The following is a 23,604-nucleotide window of genomic DNA, read 5'->3' on the forward strand; positions in this document are numbered from 1 at the left end:
CACATTATGGCATAAATAGGTCTCTGTTGTAAAGAGGTAAATGACTGACGTACAACTGAGATCATCAGACTCTAGAATCCCAAATTACAGGATTGTTGCTGTGTGACCATTGCAGCCACTGCTTCAGTCACATCCATTTTGAAACCTAAGCTCATGCTGGAAGCCTTTGTCCAGCTTAGTGGTACTTGGTCACTACTGTTCAAAACAAGCCACGAACCACTCATGATGGGACTAGAAGGTCAGAGTTGAGGCTTACAAATGAGTTTAATCTGTGGGTCCTATAGATAAGAGCCCTGATGCGGTGGCTCCGGCCTGCATCACACTCATTTAGAAGGCTTAGGAAACTCTACGCTTATTTCTGGATCTCCAGTGAAGTGGTTTGGTAAGGGGGATCCCTGGGTGGCTCAGCAGTTTAGCACCTGCCTTCAGCCCAGGGTGTGACCCCGGGGTCCCGAGATCAAGTCCCATGTTGGGCTCCCTGCGAGGAGCCTGCTTCTCCCTCTGCCTGTGTCTCTGCCTCTCTCTCTGTGTCTCTCATGAATAAATAGTAAAGCCTTTAAAAAAAAGAGAGAGAGAAAGAAATGGTTTGGTAAGAAAGTCCTGTGTCATTGATAGAATAAGATACTTTTCCCATATTCTCCAATTTTGGGTTTTTTTATTTGTTTAGGTTTCACCTAAACATGTATCTGTCCGCGTAATTGCCCTCTTTCATTCTCTCGAAATGATATTTTTAATATTAATATTTATTTTTATCTATAATATTTATAAAGAGGAATATACTTAAAATAGCTGAAACAGATTAAAGCTATTTACATAAACTCAGCAAAATGCTGACTTTATACGTAATAAATTAGACGGAGCTCAGGTAGAGACTTACTGATACATTTAAGCTTCTCTCACGGCTGATCATCAGCCTTGGAGACTGTTCTCAGAACTTTAGATCATAAATGGTGAGTTTTGGTCAATGACTATGTGTAAAAGCAAGCGCAGTGCAGCCTCAACCTTCAGAACCCTTAGAGTTCCTTCTAAAGAATGCTTATCCTAGCAAAAGCTTGTGAAATATAAATCCTAATGCACGGCGCCTTGTCCTGTTTTTGACATTACTGTGAAACCTTCAAAAAAGAACATTTGTTTTTGAACTTTCTTTTCCAGGGCCTTTAACACTCATAAAAGAATTTTTCTTTATTGAAGAGTGGTCCAGTGATTTAGGAAATTAAACCCAAAGACCTCCAGCCACATCAGTGACAGCAAATGAGGTTAAATCATAAAACTTAGAAGTCCACATTATAGCATGAAATTCAAGGATCTGTTGAATGCACACCTGACTAGGAAAGAAGATGAAATCGTTTCTGAATCAGTTATGAAACAGAACTGAGTTATTTCTGATTTTAACTTACTGAAATCTACTTAAAGGGTGAGGAATATATGTAAACTACTACCATTGAGCAAAGGAAAGTATCTTTAATGCAATCAATCTGTATTAAGAGAATCCCAGCTTACAAATCGTGGAAGACAAGAGGCTAACTCCATCCTGTGCTGCTCAGACCACTTGCCACTGTGAAAACCACTATTTTTTTTTTTTTTAAAGAATGACATACACACATGCCAGTTTTTAGAAGTGTTCTTGTACACTTGGTGATGTTTAATTTGGAAAAAATATATTAGAGGATACATGACAAAATTTCTCAAATATGTGAATATTTGTCATCTAAAAGTGAGATAAGACTCTGTGAAAGTAAATCTGTAGAGCAAAAGCAAGTGAGTAAATATTATAGCAAGGATGGTTTTACTCAATATGAGAAATCACAATTATACCTGTCCAACCACAAACATATCTCCATAGGAGGTAATGAAGCTTCTCATTTTACTTTCTACTCACAATTTTTGTTAATAAGAACAAAGGCTTTCACCAGATCACCATTTCATCAACTCTGCGTACGTTAGCAAAGAATTTGAGTGTGTCATTTCGGTTTAATAGGAAATGGACTCACAAAGGTCCTTTTGGAAACTAAGTTATTTTTAAGTAGAAGCATGTCAGTAGTTATTTCCCTGTGATTGGAACTATTGAAAATGGATATTAATTTCTAGCGAACCGATAGAGGGACTTTTTTGTACTTGATGGAATGTTGAGTTATATCTTCTTGGGAATTCTTATGTAATGCTAAGATTTTTACAGCCTTGATAAAGATCACTAAAGTAGAATGTTAAAGAGCTGGGCTTTACTATTGCTTTTTCCTCATTTGGTCATGGAAAGTTACTTAGCCTCTCTGATTTTTATGTTTCCCAAATGAGAGGATCATACCATATGCTTGGGTTCCTTTACATTCCCCCACCCAGCTTCATTAGACATTATTTACATGTAACATATATGAGTTTAAGGTGTACAATATGGTTATTAGACACATGTGTACATTGCAAAATGATCATGACAGTAAAATTAGTTAACACCTCCAACCCCTCAGATAATTTAGATTTTTGTGTATGTGTCGTGATAAGATGTGCTCTCTCTTTCTTTTTTAATAATAAATTTATTTTTTATTGGTGTTCAATTTGCCAACATACAGAATAACACCCAGTGCTCATCCCGTCAAGTGCCCCCTCAGTGACTGCCACCCAGTCACCCCCACCCCCCACCCTCCTCCCCTTCCACCACCCCTAGTTCGTTTCCCAGAGTTAGGAGTCTTTATGTTCTGTCTCCCTTTCTGATATTTCCCACTCATTTTTTCTCCCTTCCCCTCTATTCCCTTTCACTATTATTTATATTCCCCAAATGAATGAGACCATATAATGTTTGTCCTTCTCCAATTAAGATGTGCTCTCTTAACAGCTTTTAAGTGTATACAATATAGTACCGTTAATTACAGTCACCATTAGATCCTCAGATCTCACTCATCTTATGGCTGGGAGTTTGTATCCTTTGACCAATATCTTCCCATTTCTCCTATCCTTCTGCCTCTAACAACAACCCTTTTGCTATTTCTATGAGCTTTGCTCTTTTAGGTTCCACATACGAGTGAAAACATACAGTATTTGCCTTTGTCTGTCTGACTCAGTTCACCTAGCCTAACGCCCAGTAGGTTCATGCATGTTGTCACAAAAGACAGAACTTCCTTCTTTTATTTCTTTTTTAATTAAAAAAAAAATTCCTTCTTTTATTATTGCTGAATAATATTTTATTTATATTTCCTTACATATATTATTTGAATAATTTATTTCATTATATATTATTTCAATATTAAAATATATTAATATATTAGTGAAATATAATAATTATATATATGTATCTCTCTCACACCATTGTCCATTCATATTGATGAACACTTAGGTTGCTTCCACCTTTGGCTATTGTAAATATCGCTGCAATAAACACCAGAGTGTAGATGTCTCTGTCTAAGAGACATGACTTCATGACTTCATGTCATGAAGACATAAATGACTCCATTTCCTTTGGACAAACATACAGAAATGGGATTATTGAATCATATGGTAGTTCTTTTTTTTTTGAGGACCATCCCTACTGTTTTCCATAATGACTACGCCAATTTGCATTTCTATCAACAGTGCACAAGGGTTCTCTTTTCTCCAAAGCCTCACCAACACTCACTGTTTATCCTTCGATACCAGCCACTCTAACAGATAACACCTCTAATGAGGTGATATCTCATCGTGGTTTTGATTTGCATTTCCCAGATTATTAGAGAGAGTGATCTTTTCATGTACCTGTTGGTCACTTGTATGTCTTCTTTGGAAAAATGTCTATTTACTTTCTTTGCCCATTTTAAAAATTAGGTTGTTTTTTTTTTCTTTAATCCTTAAAGAAAGGATTCCAAGTGCAAAAATAGCAAACACTATTATAAGTCATCAAGAGAAAAGATGGCCTAATGAATGGAATAGTTCATGATATTCCAATATATACATGATATGCTTATTGGAAGTGCTTGATGAGGTGAATTTCAGATGGGATTTGAAGAATGACCGGGATATCAATATGAAGAGAATTTCATAGCAAAAGGAGAGGAAGGCAAATTGTTGGCAGTGGCAAATTTGGAGAGAGTGAGAAAAACTTTCAGTGCGGTACTCTGGCCAGTTGGAAGGTATGATGAAGCTACTGTACATGACAGGAGTAGGCAAACTAGAATCAGTGGGTAAATTCTATTCTGTTTCTGTAAATAAAATTTCATTGGATTCCAGCCACACCATTTGGTTAGTTATTGTTCGTAGCTGCATTCCAGCTGCAACGGTTGCATTTCATAATTGTGACAGAGTCCCTGTAGCTGGAAAAATCCTAAAATGTTCACTACCTCGCCATTTAAGGAAAAGCTCACTGACTTGTGCTATGAGGAATCATCATGTGGCCTCAGAAGGGAAAAATAGAAATACTCTGCCTCTGGGAAACCCCCAGAGGATTTCCTCTGTGGTTCTTTATTATTTTGAAGAGGAGTCACATGATAATTGTTAGAATATAAAAGACAATAATGGCTCAGTGGAAAAGCAGGAAGATCCTAGTGATTTACAGCAGCTAAATCCCGGTCTGAGGAACAAGAAGGTTGATTTACAATTTATTTAAATGACAGTAATTTGATACCTACAATATATGATATTTTGCGTAACGTCAAGTATTATTTCATCTTCAGTATTCAGCAATAAATCTTGCCATGGCTTTAAGGATTGGGGATTGTTAACTACAAAATAACTGTGCTGTGCCTGGTAGATGGAAGATATATGAGAAAGTTTTCATTTATTTCCTGTACCTCATTTTTCCTTTATTCATCTACTCATTTATTTTTTTCTTGGCCGAAGAGGAAATTCACTTCAAAAAGCTGTACTGCTGAAAAGTATGCGAAGGTGCAACTCAACTAAATTAGACAATTCAAAGATAAGTCTGTTACTAACTCAGCCCCAATTTTCCCTTGATTTGTGCCTTTTTCCTTTTTACATGGCAGATGTCTGGGTGAGTTTTCAGGTTAACTTAAAACCTGATGATTAGTTTCATGCGATTGGTGAAAAGTACTGCTATCCACAAAAATACCTAGTTTCAGACCCCATCAGCCTGTAAACATAATGGCGTCAGTACTATATCAATGTGATTCTAAAATTGCTTTTTAGGACTTTCGTTATTTAGTGCTGAGATAAAAATTTCTGAATCAGTTGGGCTTTCATTGAAATTGCTTGAGATTCGTAAGTAAATCTTTTACTAAAATACTGGGAACAAGTTGAGAAACCATTGATTTTATTACCGGAAATGGGAAGACTACACTTTTTTGTTGTTGTGGTCTTATAGTCCCACTGTTTATTTAAGAGAGTTTACATCTTCCCACCACCCTTGGGTTTGACCTAGAATCAGACCAATGGGAGCACCTGCCTATAGGCTTGTCTTTGACAGGCAATAATTTTCTCAACCTCTCAACTTCAGTTTCCACATCTGTAGAATGAGACTAATAATCTCCCTCAAACAGCTGCTAAGAATTTTAAATGGGAGCCTAAGAAAACACATAGTAGGCCCTCTCCCTCATACATACCAACATTCTTATGTTGATGCTACAGAACCTGACTAGTATTTCTTATTACACAACAATCTACTTAGAATAAAGTCTTGTCACCTTATAAGACATGTTTCAGAACTACTGAAGAAACGGTGACAGTTGCCAGTACACGGAAGGGGACTGTGAATGATTAAACAGCTGCTCTGCTCTTAGGTCACTGGCCAGATTGGAATGACATAACACATTGTCCAGAGACGGCAAGCCGCTAATTGAAGAAGCCACTTTATTATTGATATCATATCCTTTCATCTAAATTTGCTCGAAAGTCAATATTTTGCAAATGAATGAAAATGTCAACCCCAAACCGACTTTCCATATGGGAGGCAAAAATGTTATTTAAAACCAACCTTACAAAAAAATAAAAAGAAAATAAATAAAATTTTAAAAAATAAATAAATGAAATAAAACCAACCTTACAAATAACCAACCTTACAAAAAAAAATTAAAATAAAATAAATAAAATTTTAAAAATAAATAAATAAAATAAAACCAACCTTACAAATATCACAAGAAATTCAGTCAAATAAATTCACTTTAGTGGGAAAAGAATTTGACAAAACTTCAAAAGAGACAGGGTCTATATAGTTCATTAAGAATATGGGGCACCCGAGTGGCTCAGTCGTTCTTTAAGTGTCTGCCTTTGGCTCAAGTAATGATCTCAGGGATCCCGGGATCTCAAAGGGTCTCCCACTCCCTTCTCTCTACCTTCTCCCCCTCACCTCGCTTACACTTGCTTTCTCTCATTCACTCTCTCTCTCTCAAATAAGCAAATAAGATCTTTTCTTAAGAAAAATGCAGTAATATTAAAAAATAAAAAGAAATATTTTATAAGTGTAAAAACATTGAGTTTTTAATGACAATTTGAAGGAATATACATCTAAGACGTTGCCACACTGCAAAATACTTGTATCTTAACGGTAGTTTGTCATAAAATGTGCTTTGTAAGTTAATTATTTTTTTGGAATTAAAATATAAGACAAACCACTGAATTTTAGAGTTTTTATTACGACTACTTCCAAAAAATGAGCCATATTGGAATAGCCTGTTGTCACTGCAACAGGAAGGGGAGAACAGAATACCTTTTTTCTGCATACCCTGGGATAACCCAAGAATCAAGACTTAATCATATCTTGGCAACTATTGCAAATAGTTAATTAAGACTATTAATAAAAATTATAAATATATAATTATAAACATTGTGAAAATTATAACAAATTTTTGGATTAATCAGTATAAAGCAGGTAAGTTTCATTTGGACAATTTTGTGTATTTCTACATTCTCTTTGCACACTGCTTCTTTTCCACCTTTAACAGAAAATCACCTATCTTTTGGGGAAATGCATCTTTTCTAGGGCTTAGATTCCTGCCAGTAAGAATCTCAGGCTAAAACTATATATTCTTTGATATTTTTGGTATAATAAGGATATTTCACTTCCATGATTAGGGTATTTTTAATTATAATACTTTGCTGATAGATCGCATTCCTCCTATGCTCATTTGTTAAAATTATACATATCTGGATGATGAGGTAATTATATATAAATAGGATTATTATTTTTAAAATATTTTTGAAGTATTACAAATGTTTAGCAGCGTTCTGTGTTTTGGGTCTGTTGATCAAGCCCTACTATTTTTTTGTTATAAATTCACATGAACATAATGACTATGTACTTGGTTCTCAGAAGCTGAATTTTTAGGGTTTGTGTTTTGAGGGTTTAGCTCATAGTGGTAAGTGCTCTGACAAGACCTTTAGTATATCAGTTACCTGATCTCTCTCTGGGTAAACATGTCTTCTATTTTGACTACTTGACGTCTGTGAATTAGTCCAAAACTGGAAAAAATAATTTACCATAATTTACTATATCTTAAAACACAAAAAAATTAAAGGAAAAAAATCTTTTCAGTTAGAGAATTACCAACTGTGTTGTTAGTAAAATTAACAGAAATAAAATTATAGAAGCTTTTTAAATTTTCAGCAATACGAATAATTCACTATATATAAGATAATACAATAAGCAAGTAATGGCAGTATGAATATTTTCTTTTTCTCTATGAAGCACACCCCAATTATATCTTTATATAGGATTTTTTCTATCATTAGTTTTAAAGTAAAGGCTATTTTAGCAGTTTTAGTTAATAATTTTTTAACAAAATATATGGAAATATTAAGACAAAAATTAGTAGTCCATGGTTGGACATCTTATAAGTAAAGTGTCCTAGCTTCTTCTAGTTGGAGTTGAGTCCTACAATCTTCTATTTGTCTATTCCTTGTGTTAAATTCCTGCTTTCCTATTCTCTCCATTAAAATATATTTATATTAATATCCTTAAAATGAGACCTGGTGAGTAAGAATTAAATCCAATCTGTGGCAAGTGTGATAGGTAATCTAACACACAATTAGTCTTACAATTTTTTTTTAATTTAGGCAGCATATGAGCATGAAAATATTAGGAAACCCAAAACTTTTCAAGGAGTTTGCATTGAAATCCTACATGTGACTGAGAGTGGGAGTAAAAGAGAAAAAGACAAAATCTTCGGAAGTCTGTAATCTGTGCTAAAACAACCAACTACATAAAGATCAGAGCAAGTCAGGAGTAAAGTGACCCTGAATAAAACATTAGAACAGTTTGATGGGACATTATGTGACTTTTAAAGGTCACACATCTAGAGACTGAACCAAATAAACCTTAAATCTCCTGAAATCATGCCAAGTGCTATTACTACCACCATCATATATCACTCAGACGCGTAGCTATGTCAAATTCCAGCACTTGAATCTTCATAAGAGACAACATTTGGGGGGCTTATATGCGCTCCATCAATGAAGAGAATGGTGTAGATGGTCTGAAACATCAAATAGTAATAAATAACTTATCCTTGGTTTTGTTACACACTGCAATTCTATATTTTTGTCTGAAATAGTTTTACGTTAATAAACACATTTTAACTACTGTTAGGATGAGTTTAGATTACATAAACAAAATGTCAAATATCTGCAAAATTAAAATCAACAGTAATGGGTAAACTCCAGCCTTCTCCCTTCACAGAAAATGAACAAAAAAACAGTTTTTCAATGCTTCTTCTGGGAAGGCAACTTGAAAATATAAGTATTTAAGATGCCATTTCATATTACGCAGCCCACTCCCTTCTTCTTCCTGAATGTTCAGGGTTCGGAGCACATAGGTATCTTACTGACGACAGCTGGACATCAGGTTCACATAGAAATGTTGCTGTTGCTCTCAGACAATACCCGCTTCTTATCATTCCTGGTGCCCTGGAGACTTCCAAGAACAGTGCTGATAGAAGGATCCTGGAGGCGAAGGGGTTTTTGACAAGCAATCTCATTTCTGATGGCATTTAGTTTCCATATGAATGAGTTTCCCATAGAATAATGCTCTAGATTTACCTCAATCTTCTTGCTCCTTCCTTTCCTTTAAAGAGGGAATCAGGGATCCCTGGGTGGCGCAGCGGTTTGGCGCCTGCCTTTGGCCCAGGGCGCGATCCTGGAGACCCGGGATCGAATCCCACGTCGGGTCGGGCTCCCGGTGCATGGAGCCTTGCTTCTCCCTCTGCCTATGTCTCTGCCTCTCTTTCTCTCTCTGTGACTATCATAAATAAATAAAAAAAAACTTAAAAAAAAAAAAAAAGAATGTGCTTTAAAAAAAAATAAATAAAGAGGGAATCATCAGATTATGGAGTTAGGGAAAGGGGCGCGAGGCACAACTCTTTCCTCCTTGTCTTCATCTTTTGTATTTTTCTGACTGCAGAAGACATGTCCTTCTGATAAGTTTGATAGTGAAGTCTCTAGTCTGGCATTAGGAGTCCTGGGAATTCCCAGCACTTCCTGTGACTTGTGCAGATGTATATCAGTGAGCACACAATTATTTCCTGATATTTTCCGATTATTTCCTTCAGTTTGGAGGGAGCCAGTGCCAATTTAGACCAATGGTGAAATAGCATGTGACACTTGTCGGTGTGCTGGTGATTAGCTAAGGAATGATTATCTTATCTCTTTTTTGCTGACCCAGCAACTATCAACTATTATAGTTGGTAAAGCTACAGGGTAGTGGAGCCTGAAAATACCTGCTTCCAGAATGGACCTTCTGTTTCCATCAATGGACAAAAAATATATATATATATTTTAATATTCCAGTTGGGATTGATTTCATGGGTGTGTGAAGTATGCAGGTGCACAGGGTTATGGGCTTAGAAGCTCCCACTGTTTGATTTAGTGCTCTATGGTTGACATCTTGAAATTCTTCATATTTTTTTAATAAGGAGTCTCAACATTTTTATTTTGCACTGAGCTCTGCAAAATGTGTACCCAGTAATGACTCCAGCAAAACCTAATTAGTTCTAGCTAGTAAAGGATTTTTAATGGCTGACAATACCATCTTCTCGTAACTAAAATAGAAAGGGGAAAAAAGAATATATTTAAAGATATTATTGTTTAGACATTAAATTTACATGCTGAACTTCCAGAAGCAATGTCAGTAGGCAACTATCCAACCACACAACAGAAATATTCCATCTGACATCCTGCATAGGCTAGAGAGCACAGATCCTTTTATAGTTGTTATTAAAAAAGAAGACTAAGATGAAGACAAAAAAGAGGGAAAGGAGAAAGAGGAGGTGAAGGAAGTGGAGAGGGCAGAGGGAGGGGAGGGGAAAATTGTAAAGAGAGAAGGAAAAGGGATTTTTTTTTTTTTTTAATTTTGCTTGCTAGGGAAGCCACATGGCCTCTGCCCTATAATTTTAGTCCTGCCTCCCAAGTCTTACATGGGAACCTGGTTGGTGAAGATTGTCACTTTTGAAAACTTAGCTTCAAGAGTGTGAAAAATGAAATTTTACCTTTCCATCCTCTAAGTTAGCGGAAGAGAAGCTCATTGAAACAACCTGCAATATTTGCCGTAGACAGGATTGATCTAATTCCGGGATTCAGCATTAGGAAGCCATCGTAAAGCTGCATCTTTCAGAGGAAAGGCTGTGAACACTATCTCATTAATGGCTATTTTTCTCTCCATTTTAACTCCACACCAGATTTTTCTCCTCAATTCCTGATCCCTATACTTAACTATTCACTAGAAATTTCCACTTGATGTCTGATTGACACCTCAAACTCCACCTAAGCAACGCTTATTATGCCTTCTCCTAACTGTCTCTTCCGTAATTATTCCCTTACTCTGTATTTGGTTCTACAACATCCTGGGTTACTACAGTTAAAAACTTGGAATCATTCTTTCCAACCCCATACCGAATCAATTATGCTGACTTGCAGACAGTGATTTCAACATACCTCCTAATTATTTTGTTTTCTCCAATTCCACTAAAACCAATCGATATCTCTATGTCCATTGTTTCTTTTCTCCTAAAAATCTTATCCATGTAAATTTTCTGTTAAAGTATCTTTAAAATATAACAAACAAAAATGCAACTCTGATCATGATGTGCGCTTGTGGAACCATTTCTCAGTTACAAAACAAAAGGTTGCTTTGACTATACATCCAACTTCTTAATTTGCGGCATGGGAATCTCTACCTTCTCTAACTTTCCTTTCCATCTTCAAGTTTTTCACATTTCAACTTGTACTTTCATGTTCCACCCATATTGAACTTCTTTGCCGAGGCTACAGGCTTTCTCTCTACACGCTATAGCTTTGCATGAAGAGGCCTACCACCTATTCTCCAAATTTTGACTATTTCCCATTCTTTGGTAAGAACTTGGCTTAAAGTTAAGCCAACTTCTCAGAAGTTTTCTCACTGTCTTCCTCCCCCAACCCTAGATCATTATGCCCTACTTTCTGATCTCGTTGTATTCTTTGTTTCCTACACTAAGCGTGGTAACTACTTCTGTGATTGTCTATATTCCATAAAAAAACTGTACATTCTACGGGGTCTAAGGACATGATGACTCTCGTTTTGGTGCAGCTCCATGACTGACAAACTTCTCATGCATGATATGCTCTCGACGGTCTTATGGCAAATAGAATGAATGGATAAGTGAATGGATAAATACATAAATGATTAGATGAAAGACATTAATTTATGGTGTCCACCCCAGAGGTCTACAGTACAATCACTTTCATCCTTCTCTTACAATTTGTAACCTTGTGAAATATCCATCATCTAGCTCAGATTTTGGACTGTTTCTTGATAGCTTTATTTTTGCCGTAGACAGTATTCTATAAACACGCATGCACAAACTTACACACATACATATATAACTTGTTCTATTGTATTGGTGCACAGTCTCTCAGAAATGATAGTTCCATCCAGCTTAGAAGCGAAACTCTTTTTTTTTCCTATTCTCTGACATCAGTGGAACTAAATACATAGAAAAGTAGGACTGGTCAGGAGGAGGAAGAGTGTATGTGGGATCAGGTGTCATTCCAAATTCTAGTATTCCCACTCCTGCTTTGTTTTAAATCTCCCTCAAGTTTAGAACTTGGAGATATCATTGTGAATCAAATTCATCTGATTGCCCTCAAAATGTTCATTATTGTCACAATTTACCAGTTTTAAGGAATATTTCCATTGTCACAAAATTGCAAACACGTTTTTGAACTTTACTCATGACTTCAACCCTGTGTGGAGAACCCTACTATTCTTTTCCCATAACCTGGTAAAGACATCTCTAAATTTTTCAGGTCTTTAATATTTTATTCATATCATTGGTTTAATACCAAACACATTCTCTTGATTTCATATATAATACTCCTTTTTTGCTAAAAAAAAAAAAGCCTTTCTCATGTTGTCATTTTTGTTGTTGTTATTGCCTGCATGTTCTTCACTTGCCTTTTGCTTAGATATTTTCTCTTCCTCCTTCAGTTTAGTAACTATTTTCCTGACTTTCTTGACTTTTGCATCATTTCATTTCAAGAAATATCCCTTATTCATGGTGGTTATCACATTTGTGATGTCACTTTATTTTTATGTGTGTCTGATTAATATCTCTCTCATTCAGTAGATTATATGAAACAAGGGTCCTTGTCTCTTCGTGCTCACAGTTGCAATCCCTGCACCTAGCATATTAATTTGTACCTGAGAGGCTACTAATATATGGTTCAGAATGAATAAATGATTTGTAATTTTTCAAGGTATGGAGTATGTGAATTTATAAGTCAAATTGAAGAACATTTAGTCAAGTTAAATACATAAAAGTTATCATCCTCATATATAAGATACAGGGAAGAAATGAGAACGTGAAAAGAAGGTTGAGAAAGGAAACTACCGTTCAGGATGCTTCCTATTTTACAGCATTCTACTATAATTCTCACTATAAACCCACAGTCTTTCTATTCTATTATTTTCATTTTATGAGTGAGAGACACGTGATGCGAAGTTTAAGTAATTGCGTCAACTCCCTAAGCCTAGGAAGTGCTGAGGCTGGAATGAGGAACCAGATCTAATCATCTCCAAAGCCCACCCTCCCTCCACCACTCCATGACTGAACGACTTGAGCTTGTGACCTCACGTTCCCTCTGAAATCCTGTACAGCCTTGCTTCTGGTCTTTCATCGGAAGAATGAGTTCAGTGGAAATTGTGAGTTTAAACCTATCTTAGACTCACATCTTCCTAATTGCCTTTTCTCTCTTTCCTATAAGTGCAGCCACAATTTAAATGCTTCTGCAATTGTTGATTACTGCATTTACACTATGCCAGATGTTATCTCGCTTGAATTGTGCCCACACACTGCAGGTGCAAAATGGAGGCCACAATTGAGAAAATTTGGACTTAAGCATCTCTGTATTTTCATTTAATCTATATGCTTGGCCATATAAATCATTTTCTTCTGATTTTTTTCCAGCTTTCTCTTTGCCTGGCAGACTTATTTTATATTACTTCAAAAGTTTTTAAGAGTGAGATTACTATGTTACATTTTTTTAAATAAAAATATCCTCATCTTTGAGGTAACTTTGCATTTCCCCAGACTACAAAAAAGAGTATCCTTGCGCATTTTTATTTGCACAAAAAAGAGCTAAACCAGTCATGCTTTCCACAGAGCAGACCACTATATGGGATGTGGTCATAAAATATCAAAAATATATAAGCAAATGGAGCTGTATAATCCCACAATTACTCTTCTATGAGTCATCTAAGGAATCTAAATCCCAATATAAGGAAATGAGTCCCTTTACATTGCCTCTTAATTTTTTTAATATGTTCTCTGTTCCCTATCCTATGCTATCATCTCTAAAAATGTAAAACTTAAACTTTGTTGCATTCACAGTGGTATTTCTATTGGTTGCTATACGTAAACTAGTGAGGAATCATTCTGGTGTTTCCATAAATATGCTCATTTTAGGATACATTTTAGGTCACTATTTCATAGCATCTGAGCAACCACTCTATTTCATTAAATCTAAGACATAGTTAATTGTATGATACAAAAAAATAAAAGGGCATTGTCAATGAAAACTTTTAAAATTTTATCCTTTGGAAGAATATCCTTTTAAAAAAATATTTTATTTATCTATTGATTTATTTATTTGAAAGAGAGACAGCATGCGTGGAGAGGAGCAGATGGGAAAGGGGGGAGAAGAATGTCTAGCAGACTCCCCACTGAGCATGGAGTCCACCCAGGGCTCAATCCCAGGACCCTGAAATCATGACCTGAGCTGGAACCAGTAGCTTGATGCCTAACCAACTGAGCCACCCAGGCATTCCTGGAGAAATATCTTTTTGACTCAATCTAGACTTCTGTTTTCTGTATCACTTATATATACATTAAAAAGAAAATATAAGAGAAATATTTTTGAGAAATAATTTGAATAAGATATTCCTAAAAATCCTTTCATTCAGTGTCTAGCTGTTTTGAATTTCAGAATTGTCAATCTCTGTATTTTGCCTCAGAATAACATCTCCTATAACATCAAAGGTATTGGTGACACAGTGATGTATAATTTCTCTGAAAAGTTCTTTACTTTTGTCTCCAGAGTAGTGTTCTATACCACTTATTTATGGTCTGCAGACTTGATTTTTTTTTCCTCTAACTTTCCAGAAGGAGGCACAGAATATTCATAGGTAACAATGAGAAACCATATTTTCTTAAGAGGTTCTGAAATATCTTGTTGATTTGAAAAAGAAGGACTGTGATTGTCCAGTCACAGCACCAGAAATAACAGTCAGGGTTCCCCAAGTCCAGGCAACTGTCCCCTGGTTGGCCTATGACAATTTTAAGAGACCTCAACATTTCAAAGAACTTAAAATATAGATAGATAGATGATAGATAGATAGATGATAGATAGATAGATGATAGATAGATAGATAGATAGATAGATAGATAGATAGCTGTTTCTTAAATAAAATAAAAGTAAGGTAACCCCATAGTAACCTGTATCAGCTGGTGTTATACCATGTCTGGAAAAATGCTTCTGGTAGATGTCTGCCACCATATTTCTACTATGGTAGGTTCAATGAAGTAACGTATTATCGATATTCTCTCCTGTGATTTTAGACTTAACTATAGTTTTCCTAGTTCTTTGGAATCTAGGTCACTCTGCACATCATACTTTCCTCATATTATGCTTTAATTTGTTTAAATATTTGGAGAAATAGCTACTAAGGATTGCCGTCTGATAGAAAGGAGCATGTAGCTAAAATTTATGGGTACTTATCTATTATGAACAAGCCACTTTGATAGAGGCTTTATACCTACTTTTGCATTTAAACTCTAGGAACAATTCAAATTTTATAATTACCATCTTTAAAATGATGTAACAGGCGATTTATTTTTTTACATGATAATCCATAGTAGAGCTGGATTTTATAATTTTATAAAATGATGTAACAGGGAATTGATTTTGCTACATGATAATCCATAGTAGAGCTGGATTTTATAATTGAAATTTTAGGTGACCTTTTAACATCTCCTTTTTTTTATTCTAACTTTTAATTCCATATAAGTTGGCCAACATGTATTAGCTTCCTTATCTTTTATTTTTCATGTTATTTTCTCCATCTAGGAAGTCATCATCACTTACACCTCATATCTATGCTTATTACAATGAAAATCACATTTGATGGTTAATTTTGTGTTTTAGGTATCGGTGTGTCTTACCCTCAACATACTCTATGATCATTCCCAAGAAGTCCTGCTTGCTAATGTCCCTTGATAATCTGATTGGCCAAGTTTCTCAATCATAGCTAAGATTTAAAGCTTCTAAGGGAGGAGCGCCTGGGGGGCTCAGTGGTTGAGCATCTGCCTTCAGCTCAGGGTGTGACTCCAGGGTCCCGGGATCGAGTCTCTCATCGGGCTCCCCACAAGGAGTCTGCTTCTCTCTCTGCCTGTGTCTCTGCCTCTCTCTGTGTGTCTCTCATGAATAAATAAATAAAACTTAAAAAAAAGAAAAGAAAAAAAACTTGTATGGAAATAGGCAGTAAAGATGAAGGCCCGAGATCAGAGACTGCAAAGTTGGGGCACTGCCTGGATGTTTACCTGGGGAGGCAAAGTGGTACATAGGAAGCAGCAACCTCTATACCCGAGGAAGCAGGAAGACTCCAGTGTAATACTGAGCCTGGCCATCACACTGTCAATGACTCACTTTTAGCTCAGTCCTTTATTCTGAATAAAAGATAGATTTAGAATTATATACAGCCAGACTGCCATGGAGTTGACTGAGGTACAACTTTTTAACACATTAGATGAAAGGGACTGTGTGCCCAGGTGTATTATGATATATCAGCAGAAATGTGTACAAAAGTTTGTATTCGAAACCAGAAATTTAAGAATCAGAGATTAGCTGTTTTAAGTTAAGCAAGAAAGCTCACCTTATCTGATCATAAAGAAAGAAGGATCTGGGTCTCCATAATTTTTTGTTTGCTTGAAAGATTTACTGATTCTTCTCTCTGGGCATATATGTGTAAATGCCTGGAGGTGGGGGATGGGATGTTACCTGAAATAGCATCCTCCACATAACCTCAGCGGGTCCAATTCTCTTCAGTTGACTGTATGGTCTGTAACATATTTTCCTAATAACTCGCCTGAGGATATTGCTGTACCCAAGTCTTAATTATTTAAAACTTTCTCACTGTAGCTATGGGAGACAGAAGAAACTGAACTGAAGCAAAATTGAGCTAGGACTCCGCAAAGTGATGGTTTTGTAAAAATACCTGCTAGCTACTATGTTGCCATTAATTTCTTCATTTTAAAAGTTAAGTTGGAAAAAAAAAACTAGTTAATTGAGGGTTTCATTACTTAAGGTTTTATTGCATACAAATAACAGTACAATGAGAATATACAAATTAGCTCAGCAAATAGAAAACTTCACTTATTTTATGCCTCATTGAAGGATAGAAGTATCAAGGAAGGTCCCCAGGGATCAGAATGTGTATTGGTATTATTCAACATATTCATTAAGCAGTCAGTGGAAAATGTAAACGAGCGCACATCCAAATCTGTAATAATGAAATGCTAGAAGCTAGAGATAATAAATCAGCTTGATCAAAAATACAGATGGATCTGGACAGCTGGAGAAATTATTCAGATGAGAAAGAGATGAGATTTAATGGAAAGAATAGTAGAATAATGCATTTAAAAAAGAATAGATAGCGGTAAAAAATTAATAAGATACATAAGTAATTATTTTAGCAGATTTGTTGATAAACTGAACAGTGTCACAACAATGTAGGATAACTGTATTCCAAGTTACCTAAGTTAAATAATTGGAAAGGAAGAGAAAAATTATACCACCACTTAGCAAGAGAATAAAGTTCTATCTATAAGCTCACTGGAGATTTTATAAGGTTAGCCACTTTCAGGGCAAAGTAGCACTTTTAGTACATCAACACTGGCAGTTATAACTAGCATGGAGGTAGCTGTTAGTTCCGTGTCTAAAAAATGGAATTCCTGGAATATCCCCAATCTTGTAGACTAATTTCAACTGTCTACCTCTGTGTTTTCTATGTGATCACATGCTTGCAACTCTTCTAAGTCTCAATCTCAAAGCAACATGGCAACTCTTGCTTTGCACTCAAGATGCCCTGAAACTTACCCAACTAAAGCTCCACCGCTGTTTTGATTAAATGAAACAGAATTCCGATATTTCACACTCTTACCACAAATTAAGCCAAACTGTTTCTAATTTTATAAATTTTTGAATTGCCAAGTAAGAATAATAAGAAAGTATTCTTAGAACACACTTGGTGTCATTTTGTCCCTAAGGACACAAATAATAACCAACGTAATTATCGGTTGGCTTTTGTGGAATATATCCTGAATTTAAGAAATTGATAGAACTGCATGTACTAATAAGGCCTAGTAAGATGGAAGTCTCTATATACTAAATGTTTATGAAATTGGTAAAAACCTATTTGAGCAGATGTAATAATATACGAGAAGCTTTGATTAGGTATTTAGGAAATATAAATTCTTATCCGAATTCTAACTCATTTGCTTTGTGGTCTTGACAAGCCTCTTGTTCTCTCTCAGACTGACAAATATCATGGCATTAAGAGTTTATTTAAAATATATATATATATATATATATATATATAAGCTGTATATGAAGGTAACATATCATTAATAGCATTATTATTAGTTTAATGTTATGTGTTTATAAATGAAATTATGTTCCCAATAGATAGAAATGTTTGTTGTAGTGAAAGTACTTAAACATTCTTTTATTAAAGTTGACTGGTCTGCCAAGCACCTGAATACTAAAATTTTAATATTTTGTCTCACCTAGCTCTAATTTTTCTCTTTTTTCTGTAAGGAAAGAATTTTATTGTCTTATATCTCTTTCTTTTATATTCTTTTAGAATTTTTGTTTTATTTAACTCTCCCTCCTGCCTAAGCAACGCTGTTTACTTATCATCATCACCAGCGGTAATGATTTTAAACACCCCCGGTAAGTCATAATTATTGTCACTTCTCATTTGTCCAAAAAGGAGAAAAAAATTTAGTATTCACCGAAGCTTCTTCACTTTTATAAATGGTGTTTCTTCCTGCACCGCTTTCTGCTGCAGTCCCAGAAGCACTTACTAATTCTGAAACTCTCCCTTGGGTGATTCTCTGAATTGGAAATTGTGACCTTGAGGCTGTACTGATGATCACTTCTTGTGTGCTCTGATTCCATGACTATGTTGAATTCCAGAGAAGAGCATCTTTCCTTTGCTCTAGGAGATTCATTCATCTCAAGGGTCTTTATTTTTCTTCCCTCGTGGGAACCATCTTATGTATGTGCACACTCTGGGCACTGAGTACAAGTAGAAACATATGGCCAATAATTTGCTTGTGATGTATTCACGTAGGAAATAGAGGGGGAGAGGTCAGAAAGAACACATAAATCAAGCGGTAACTTCAGGCAAATAATTTCATGATATAGCATGTATGAGTCAGAGAACATTTTTTTAATGAATCATACATCTTAGAAATCATTACTAAAAGCCTTTGCCTGAGAATTGGACTCATTTTTGATGATTATGTTTACATTGGATTATAATGCTCACGCTGATACTAGTAAATCGCGTTTTGCAGACTAATCAGCACTATCTAATTTAGGAATGGCTACCACCCAATAAAATGGTGTATTAAGATTATTCTAGTTTATATGAGAGGAACTTATATTCCAAGGACTCCCAGATAATAAGCACAGCAACCAGAGTTAGAAGGATGTTTATTCAATTCAGAGGACTCTCAGATCTTAAAAACTGTCTACACGTATTGGGGAAATATTCTAGTCAGCAAAAGTATCGGTTCCTGAATGTATTAATGTAGTCGAAGATACTGAGGTTAAAAATGAACTCTTTCCCACCCTCATCTTCCACACCGATCAGTTATGAAACAAAAGCCTGGGATCTGGAGTTTGGACCCTAAAGGAAATGCTTCCCTTGGGGTTCACAGGCAGACATAAAAGACCTTGATAAAGTTGTTTGGGAAAGTCCACGTTGCTAACTCTGCCCTGGAAACACACATTGGGGAAGACAAGCAATAAATTATGGATTGTTTAAAGGCTCAATGAAATGCAACGAAATGACAATCATCCCAGCAGCAACTCTCTCCTGACCTACAGGGCTCAGAGCTGTCACCCTAATCCATTCCCTCTGCAGTTCATCACCAGTATCCACCACAGTGTCTTATATTTATATACCACCTCCCTATCAGAGAGGTTGGCTTAAAGAGGAAATATCACACCAAATGGCTTCTTAGCCGCCCTACAGATGAAATGTTAGGTGCTAATGCTAAGAAAGCAGCGTGTTTACTAACTTACCATGAGATAGATCACTGTCTTGCCCTAAATTTTGTGGTTCTATAATGTCTTTTTTGTCTTTGTTATTGATGCCAGTGTTTGGAATTAGTGATACTGTTAATCAATGAGCTTTGTGATACGGTTTCATTGTGGGTAGTAGAAACCGATTCAGGTCAATGCAAGCAAAAAATGGAGTGTTTGGCTGCCATAAAGAGAAGTCTAAGAGTAGAAAGAGCTTTAGATATGGGCTGATGTAGGTGTTCACGTGAGGTATTCAAGAAGAGTTCTGTAAAGATGACTCTTCATCATATCTTTGCTTTTATCTTTGTTGACTTTATTTCAGGCAACTGTACTCAGCCGCAAAGAGAGCCAAGTGATAACCAGTGACACCAAGATGGTATCATTTTAGATGCTGTTTGAAAAACAAATAAACAAAGTACTTCCTTTTCTTGTTGACAATAAAATCCACATGTAAGAGCAGCTGAAGTATGAGTTTAGTGAGGAAACCAAAGTGTCCTAAATGACCACATCTGGGTCACGTGTCTTGCTAATGTTGAATGTTGACTCAGCCTCCTTCCAATCACAGGGATGAAGATTGAGGAAAGATTTATCTTCCAAAAGAAAGGCAAGATGCTTTTACCAAATGAAAGGGAAATGCTTGTTGGGCAGGCAAAATAACAGCTCTCCAGCCTAGGTGGTACCCACAGGAGGCAGTGAAGATTAACACGGAGTCTGAGAATAATAATGCATACACAGAGCTTAGCGAGTCCTTGAACACCGTCACTCCCTTTATTCGGTATTTGGACACGATTTATTGGCAAGCGCTGTGTTAATGTTGTCTTCAATTAGCAAAATGGAGTTGAAATTATCAAAATCCTGGACCAGAATGCATCAATTGGTATTATAACCATGCTTGCTAGACCTGCTGTCAAATGAGGCTAGTATATTTTCCGGCCAAAAGAAAGACTGGACCACAGAAACTCAGCCTGTAGAAATGTAAAAGAGTTGCTGATTGCTTGAAATAAACAGAAATAGGAGCAGGCAGCTGGCTGGGAGGAATCAGAGATAGGCTGATATCATTTTGGGGGAAAATCTCTGTAGATCAATATTACAGAGGCTAATAGAGGTAGAGCTCCAGGGACAAAGGCATGGCCTGAAAGTTGTGACCTCACCTGCAAAGGGAAGGACAGCTTTCACAATGTCCTCCTCAAATAATGTGTTGGCTTTTTTAGCTTCATATTCCACTACCATAATCAGGGTCAGATATTAAAGTATGTTAACTATGTGCAGATACCACAGAGGCATAAATGTCATACAAAAAACCTGGGGCCATGGCAGATCAAGGGGCAGACCCATATGGGAAGCACACCCCCTGGATTTATGATACAGTGAGCCTGTTTGCCAGACAACCAATCACACACACACATACACACACACAAAACACCCACGTTTCATGTCTAATCCAAAAAAAAAAAAAAGAAGATGATTAAAGCCTGAAATATTATAAGTGAATGATACATTGCTTTATTTATTCAGATGAAGTTAGGGAGATCTTTTGTGTGTGTTATACCTGGCTTTGTCTCATCACAGTTTACCAAAATAAGTGGGTGTTTACATGTGTATATAAGTGCTTATATATATGGTGGGTTTTTTTTGTTTTGTTTTTTTGTTTTTTGTTTTTTGCATTTCCAACGGATACTCTCCTCAATCGCCAGAGTGTTCATTTCAACTCTTAGGGATATGCTTTTAAGAAAGCAGTTCTTATGGTCTCATTTAAATGCAGTAAGAGAAAAAGGATTAAGTGCATGCGCTTTCATTTAGCAGGTTCAGCTAGCTTATTTGTGCATCCAACATAATCTCTTAAAAATTACCATAAGCAAAATATAACAGATTGTAAACGGTTGCTCATATTAACTTAGCTAAGTACTTGTAATCTGCATAAGCGTTATTTAACAGAACATAATTGTGTAACAGTATGATACCTCCAGAGTTTGGAAGACTGTTATGTGACTCAATCATATTTAGCAATCAGAAGGCTAAAATAGAGAATACTTAAACAGTAGATATTTTTTTTAAATACATGCAGATGCATTGTTTTTTTCCAAACTGAAAAGTACATTTGAAATTAGAAAAGAAAAAAAAATCTGGCTTTCCTCCTGGTGTTCCATTTCATTAGTCTTAGTTTGAAACAGATACAACAGACAATGAGGAAAAAAGGAGAAAAGCCATTGTCCTGAAAGACAAACTACTTTTGATTTGTAATAACTGGACTTCGGTGAGAGAGAAAAGGGTTTTTTTTTTTGTGTTTGTTTGTTTGTTTGTTTGTTTTTTAGAACTCCAAAAGCTCAGCTTTAAATATTGAGGGTCAATTTTGAAAGACTGAGAAGTACAGTTTATATCATAAAATATAAAGAACAGAAGATCCAACATGATGATCTTCCAGCCCAAAAGGAAGTTAAGGATTCATCCAGGTTGGTAGTTGCCCAAGCATAGTCCTGGAATGACAACGTTAACGTGACCTGGAAACTTAGAAATTTCAAGTTATTGGCTCCATTGGGACCTACTCAATCAGAAATTCCAGGTGCAGAACTCTGCAGTCTATGGTGTCATAAGCCCTCCAGGTGATTCTGATTTGTGCTTGAGAACCACTGGCCTAAGCTAAAAGTGAGTTTAGGATAGGAGTGATCCAGAGGTAGTTTGGGAAGGGGCCATCACATCCGTCCCACCTAGAGGCCAAAACCAGGCCTAGGGTGAGAAGTACTCAATACTGAAAGCCTGAGAGGACAGGAGAATCCCTGGGTATGGACTTATCTCCATTCTGAGCATGTAACACAGAAAGAAGGTCAACCTTTTATCCACGTTCTATCCAACACAAGATCAGGAGCTGCTAGCAGCCTCAGCGCCCTATGTGGTGCCAGGAAAACAGGTGAAGCCTCCTCTCTAGCTTAGGATGGAGTCAGGAGTGTCAAGAGGATCTGAAGTTGAGACAAGAAGGACTCAGTCTGAGGATCTTGGGGGTGGAAAGTTCGCAGAATGGATCACCCGGAGAAAAAGAGAGAAAGAGAGAGGATTCTGAAAGTAATTGGGTTACTTTGAACTAATATCTTGAAAATGGGGCCTCATAATGAACTTGTTTCCATTTGTAGAAAAGTAATGGCTGCTATAACTTTTTTTTTCATATCGTGCTATACAGTTATTTTATAACTATTCATTTTTAAAATGCCAGCATTAAAATAAGCAGGAGGCTTTAATAACATAAAATAAGTGCTCCCGTGGTTACGTAATCGATATTTTATTTTTAACTTGAAAGATCTGGCCACGCATTGACTTTAACAGTTTTAATAGCTAATATTCAATAATTGTAAATTGTGTTTTAAGAATTATGCTGGGTGCTTCTCATTGGTTATTTCAGTTATGCATATAACAAGTCACTAAGATAGATGTTATTTTATATATGAGAAAACTGAGACTTAGCGAAATTAAGTAATTTCTCATTACACACCATAGTACAGTAAGATGCAAATGTAGGTGTATGATATCAAAACCTAAGACCTTAATCTAGAGATTATTATGATTGTTATTATAATCTAGAGATTAGAGATTGTTATGCTGGAGTGGCAACAACTAATGCCTGAAGAATGTACGTAGTATAACATAAATACTAAATAAAACACTTATTTTGTGACCTCGTAGGCAGTCAATAAATATTTGTTGAATGAATGGATAAATACCATTCTATTAATACAAACTCGCTTCTATATTTGATTCAGACGGGTCTTTCTTAATCACCTTATCTAAATAGCACCACCCTTTTCCTTGAATAGGGGGAAAATCAGGTCTCTTTAACCTGATTTATGCTCCTTCTCAACACTT

At 36.0% G+C, this 23,604-nt stretch overlaps 1 long non-coding RNA gene across 3 annotated transcripts in view; it reads left to right on the plus strand.

Moving 5' to 3' along the window:
• Positions 1-22,345: 22,345 nt before the first annotated feature.
• LOC112677837 (uncharacterized) overlaps positions 22,346-23,604 on the plus strand; it is a 35,085-nt gene continuing 33,826 nt past the window's right edge. Inside the window, exon 1 of one of the 3 annotated variants that reach the window (XR_007413386.1) lies at positions 22,346-22,657. This is a non-coding gene — a long non-coding RNA (uncharacterized LOC112677837). Of the gene's footprint in view, positions 22,810-23,604 lie in introns of all 3 variants that reach the window. The other 2 variants (XR_003147220.3, XR_003147221.3) reach the window with 2 other exon arrangements.

This window comes from Canis lupus, chromosome 10 (genome assembly GCF_003254725.2).
Source record: "Canis lupus dingo isolate Sandy chromosome 10, ASM325472v2, whole genome shotgun sequence".
Classification (NCBI taxonomy): Eukaryota; Metazoa; Chordata; class Mammalia; order Carnivora; family Canidae; genus Canis; species Canis lupus.